At 40.9% G+C, this 6,461-nt stretch overlaps 1 protein-coding gene across 5 annotated transcripts in view; it reads left to right on the forward strand.

Moving 5' to 3' along the window:
* The window catches only part of Uchl5 (ubiquitin C-terminal hydrolase L5), a 43,125-nt gene that overhangs the window by 9,364 nt on the left and 27,300 nt on the right, over positions 1-6,461 (forward strand). The window lies entirely within an intron of this gene.

The raw sequence follows: 6,461 nt of genomic DNA on the forward strand, positions 1-6,461 counted from the left end.
CAAATAACATATTTTAAATGAAAATATAACTCTACCAAACCAAAATGTGAAAGTGGCAAAAAGAAAAAAAATCCATTGTTTTAAATCATCTCAAATATGTATAATACCTGGATTAATGGCATCCATGTAGATTGTTTCTTCATTAGTCTTTTGTTGTGAGATCTTAAGCTCTTTTGACTTTTTGAGGGACCCACCCCCTAGCTTGTGGAGGCCCAAAAATGTGAGTCTATTTCCATCTTCTCTGAAGGTCCGAGAATTTTAGCTTGTTTAAAGTTGTTAATGAGTGTGGCTGCACACTCTTACCTAGAGTGTAGTTGCTTGGTGTTTTGGACATTGAGATGGCCATAAAGATGGATCCACTCCACCCTGACCAAAGGTCAGAGAATTCAAGCATACTTCTGCTTTTTCTTTTTAATTAAGAGGTTTGACCTAGGGAGTGGCTGCCTGCAATATACTTGGTCCAGGGTGGGTTCATTGTCTAAACAGCAGAATGCTTTTCTTTTGAATTAGTGACTTGATGTTTCCAAGGATTGAAGCAAGTAGCTGTTCCAGTTGTCCTTTGTATCATGTTAAAGCAGTCTCTTGCCTTCTCCCCGTGTTGTATTGGGGTATAAAAGTATATGGAAAATAGCCGGGCGGTGGTGGCGAACGCCTTTAATCCCAGCACTTGGGAGGCAGAGGCAGGCGGATCTCTGTGAGTTCGAGACCAGCCTGGTCTACAGGAGCTAGTTCCAGGACAGGCTCCAAAACCACAGAGAAACCCTGTCTCAAAAAAAAAAAAAAAAAAAAGTATATGGAAAATAAAATGTGGCAGTTTCAGTACTAGAACTCCCTCCCAGTACTATCCTATGCTTCTGTTTTATTACTTTCACTCCTGTCTTTGTTCTCTTTACTTATTTTTCTAATCCCCATGTTCCTACCCTGGTAAGTGGTATACTTGTCGAAGCTGGTCTGACACCAGCTCCCTAATAAATCACACACATGCTTATACTTATGAATACTTGGCCTTAGCTTGGCTTGCTTTTTGCTAGCTTTTCTTAAGTTAAATTATCCCGACTACCGTTTGTTTCTGGGCTTTTATCTTTCTCTATTTCTGCATACCTTTCTTTACTTTCTCCATGGCTGGCTGTGTAGCTGGGTGGCTGGCCCCTGATGTCCACCACTCCTTGTTCCCTTGTTCCTCATTGTCCCTTCTCCCAGAATTCTCCTATTTATATTCTCTGGCTGCTAGTCCCCGCCTGTCATTGTTCCTGCCTTAATGTTGACTGTTCAGCTCTTTATTAGGACCATCAAGCATTTTAGACAAGCACAGTAACATAGTTTCACTTAAATGAATTCAGTGTAAACAAAAGTGCATCTGAAAGTAATATTCCCCAACAGTTTCTTTTTGTTTGGTTTGCTTTGGTTGAAGTCAGTAAATAAAATCTGCACTTTAATATGTGTGTAGTTAGGAGAGGAGTAATATATTTTTAGGTAACTGATGTTCTTTAACACTGTATGGAAACTCTCAAAGTGTTATTCTTAAAGTTATGTCAAACTGGGTGGTGGTGCTGCAGGTCTTTAATCCCAGAGTTTGGAGGTAGAGGCAGGTAGAACTCTGGTTGGAGGCTAGACTGGTCAATATAATGAGTTCATGCTCATCCAGGGCTATACAGTAAAACCTTGTCTCAAGAACAAAACCCAAGAACGTTAGTTGTTTTGTGAAATGAGCCTTTTGCTCTGTTAAATTCCTGTGGATTATGTTATCCTTTGTCATTTTTTATTCTAAATGATTGTAAAACAATGTTATTTGGAAAACTCACTGTTTATATACTTCATTTAAATATTTATTTGATCGAACTGAGGATTGTAGCAAGTCACATTTGTTAAAAATCATTCTCTATATTAGAAAAATCATGTCATGAAGTTTGTAAACATAGGGTTTGTTCAGAGTTTTATAAATAAATTTATAAATAAAAAATTCTAATTTTTATTTGCAAGTTCAAATCAATGATAAGCACTTGTGAGATTTTCTTATAGGGCGCTATTATTTATTTTAAGAAAAAAATTTGTCATATACTCTTGGTTGAAATCATGTTGGTTAGTCATTTATTCTTTCAAGTAAAAATGATGTTCCAGAAAAAAGGTATCAACTTAGCTTACAATTCAAACTATCACAGGGATTAAAGTTGTGTAAAAATTAGTTTAAAATTAAACTGCTTGCCGGGCGATGTTAATCCCAGCATTCGGGAGGCAGAGGCAAGTGGATCTCTGTGAGTTCCAGACCAGCCTGATCTACAGAGCTAGTTCCAGGACAGGCTCCAAAGCCACAAAGAAACTCTGTCTCGATAAACCACACACACACAAAAAAAATTAAACTGCTTAATGCTACTGTTTGGGTTTTTTTTATTTATTTTTTGAGTATCAGGAGTTATTATTATTGTTATCACTTTATTTTATTACTTTAAAATATATCAATCCAAATTCCCACTTCCTCCCCCCTTCCTCCCCTCCCACTCCGTCCACAATCTCCCCCCGCCCCCTCCAATCTTAAGAGAGGGCAAAGCACCCTGCCCTGTGGAAAGTTGAAGGCCCTCCTCGCTACATCCAGATTGAGCAAGGTATACTTCCAAAGAGAATAGGATGCAGTAGAGACAAATCCCAGTGCCATTGTCATTGGCCCCTCAGTCTCTTTCAACTGTCAACCACATTCAGAGGGACTAGTTTGATCCCATGTTCGTTCATTCCCAGTCCAGTTGGAGTTGGTGAGCTCCCATTAGCTCAGGCACACTGTCTCAGTGGGTGAACCCCTCATGGTCTTGACTTCCTTGGTCATAGTCTCCCTCCTTCCACTCTTCAACTGGACCTTGGGAGCTCAGTCCAGTGCTCCAATGTGGGTCTCTGTCTCTGTTTCCATCTATTGTTGGATGAAGGTTCTATGGTGATATTTAAGATATTCATCAGTCTGACTACAGGACAAGGACAGTTCAGGCACTCTCTCCTCTATTGCTTAGGGTCTTAGCTGGGGTCATCCTTGTGGATTCCTGGCAATTTGCCAGGTTTCTTTGCCAACCCCAAAATGGCTCCCTCAATCATGATATCTCTTTCCTTGTTCTCATATCTGTCCTTCCTCCATCTCCACTATCCCATTCCTTCAAGCTCTCCCCAACCCTCTCCTTCTCCCCCTTTTTTCCCTTCTCCCCTTCCCTCTACCCCCCAGCCCAATGCTCCCAAAATTTGTCAGGCGATTTTTTTCTGCTTCCAATTTTCAGGTGGATCTATATATGTTTTTCTTTGGGTTCACCTTATTACTTAGCTTCTAGGATCATGAACTATAGTCCTTTGTTTATGGCTAGTATCCACTAATGAGTGAGTACATACCATATTCATATTTTTGGGTCTAGGTTATCTTACTCAGTATTTTCCAATTCCATCCATTTGCATGCAAAATTCAAGATGTCATTGTTTTTTACCGCTGAGTAGTACTCTAATGTGTAGATGTGCCACACTTTCTTTATCCATTCTTCCGTTGAAGGACATCTAGGTTGTTTTTTAAAAATACACCATTACTTTTATGCCATCAGCAAATGGAAAAGCAGGGGAAAAGGTGAAAACTGCCTTAGAATTACAATAGAAGTAATTGAACTTAGAAAGGATTTTTGTTCTTCTTAGAGATTCATCTTCACACTTTCAGAACTGCTCTTGTTTATACAGTGATCAGGAAAACGTTAAATCCACGTTAGATTTCCTTCATATAACTGGCCCATTGTCTTGAAAAGTTGAAAAAGAAATAGTTTAGTTTGCTGGTTTGATCAGTGTTTGAAATCCAAGCCAAAATATTATTTAAGTTTAAAAATTGTGATTGTTTCTGATATCCTCAAATCATGTATAAACATAGGAATTTATTTCAGTTCCTACCTGTTAGCTCACACTGTAGCTCTTAAGAACCTTTGGTAACCTCTCTGGTTTTTTTCTCCTTTCCATTTGTTTATTTATTCTTGGTCTCTTTCTCTTTTTCTTTAACTTCTGAATTTCATACATTTAAGAGAAGTTAGAATTTCTTTGTTCTTTCTGGAAAATATGCTTTTATTACTGAGTTAAAATGTTACTTCCAAAAGTGTAGAATTATAATTATGAACATAAATACCTTTATAATCCCACACTGAGAGGAAGAGCATGGCCCTCTTGATTTCATCTCGCATGGTTCCCAGGGCCTCCTGAGGTGACACAGACCACAGGCATCCACACAGCCCCAGCTGTAGGTAGGCCATGGACCCAGACATGGCCTACAACATCAGCTTGGGTCCAGTAGACATCCTTTCTCTGGGTGAAGGGACTTGTCACTCAGGTGGGAATGGTTGTGGCCCTAACCTTGGGCCTCTATGTGACCTTTGGTAGTGGTGCAGGACCCGGACTTCAGCACAGACTCCAGCCATGGTAAAACCATGGACCCTGACTTGGTCTTCATAGTGATTGGGTCTGGATGTCACCACTGCCCCAGCGGCAGGATGGCCCTGAGACACCTACATGGCCCTTGATCTCTGTTGACTACATGGCTTTCTATGATAACAGGTGTATTGGACATCAGCACAGATCCAAGATATAGTAGGGCCACAGACCCTAACATGACCCTCAGCAGCAACCTGGACCCAGATGACACTTTGACCCCGGGTGGCAGCACAGTCCACCTATATCTGTATGGCCCCTGCTGTGATGTGGCCCTCAGAGTCCAACCAAGTTGCAGCCTCTGGTCCAGATCTCGGACTTCTATAATGGCCCTACTGGCAACCTGGGCCACAGACTTCAACAGAGACCCTGACTACGGCTGGGACATAGACCCAGACATGGCCTCAGGCAGCCCCTCGGCCTGGTTGACATCCTAACTCCAAGTGGTAGCTCTGGCAACTTGTATTAGGATGACTTTGGTAGAAGTATGGCCCCCATACACAAATGAGGACATAGGTTGCAGCCCAGTCTCAGGCTTCATGTGGCCTTTCATGGCTCCCTTTGACATGGGGGTCAACATAGACCTCAGCTGTGGTAGGACCCTGAACCCAGACATGGTCCTTGACAGTAGCCTAGACCTGGTTGTCTTCATAGTCCCAAGTGACAGCAAAGGCCATCCTGGTCAGTATGGCCCCAGCAGCAGCCTGGATCGTTGACTCAAACATGGATGAAGGAGGCAGCCCAGGCTACTGGAATCAGCAAACACTTGATAGCACCAGGAGACATGGACATCAAACACAGACCATTTCTGTTGTTAGACAGGGACCCCATATAGTCCTTGGCAGCAGCTTGGCCCAGACATCATCATCATAATGGCACTAGGTGGCAAGTAGATCTTTCCCTTAGCCTACTCCTCACTGCCGTCACCATGGATTGAGGAGGCAAACAGACCAGCTCCTCAGTCTACTCACCACCATCATAGGTGCCACCATCCAGGTAGCAAGCAGATCTGCTCTCATGCATATCTACCTACCTGCCACATACATTGCCTGCAGAGGCCAGAAGAGGGCGTCGGATCCTCTGGAACTAGAGTTAGAGACAATTGCTAACCACCATGTGGGTGCTAGGATCAAACTCCAGTCCTTTAGAAGAGGAGTTAGTGCTCTTAATCACTGAGCCATCTGTCCAGCCCCCTGGGTTAAATTTCTTTCTTAACATTATTTAATATTTTATTTGTATTGTACTATTATACTATCTTTAAGATGTCAAATTACTGGTTTCTTAATATTATGTTTTATGAGAGCCTGTGAAGAGAATTATTACATAAATATATCATCCATGATTATGTTTCAAGAGCTTTAAGGTTTGCAGTGAAGAGTATTTAGACTTTTAGGGGCATTTTCTGAAATTTAAAGATTGCATTTGAACTGGATGTGATTGTACATTGAAAGCTGAATCATTACATTGCAGTAATATGTTTGTACAAAATCCTCTTGTCATGTTACTGACAGCTAAGTCATGATTTACTAACTGTCTTTTTGTCTGACTATATCTTTTCTGCCTGTCAGGAGAGAGTTGATTGAGTAGTTAGAAAGACTTGTAGGCTGTTAGACTCACCAGCTATGGTTTACTAGAGCTGATATACAGATAAAAATCAATAAAAGTTATTTGAAGCAAAATCCAGAAAAGTTCCAAGGGTGGAACTTCCAGTTATATTCTGCCAGTGGTGTTACAAATCATACTGACTTTTCACTTAATGCTTTTTGACACTCTTCAGGGAAATTCCTAATGATTTGTAGTAGTGATAGTTTTTATAGATCTGATTGGTTATTCATGTAGGTTACCTTAGTCTCCTGCCCATAGGAGACAGAAATGATAATGCTGACCCAAAGTTCCCACTCTAAGGTACATTGTTAGCATATGAGTATGGCACAAAGCTCCTATATAAAGACATCTTTCTCAGGCATCACTTTTCAAGAACCCCTAGGCAGAGATGAACCAAGGAGTTAAACTTTTTTTTTTTTTTTTTTTTTTTT

This window comes from Microtus ochrogaster, chromosome 6, assembly GCF_000317375.1.
Source record: "Microtus ochrogaster isolate Prairie Vole_2 chromosome 6, MicOch1.0, whole genome shotgun sequence".
Classification (NCBI taxonomy): Eukaryota; Metazoa; Chordata; class Mammalia; order Rodentia; family Cricetidae; genus Microtus; species Microtus ochrogaster.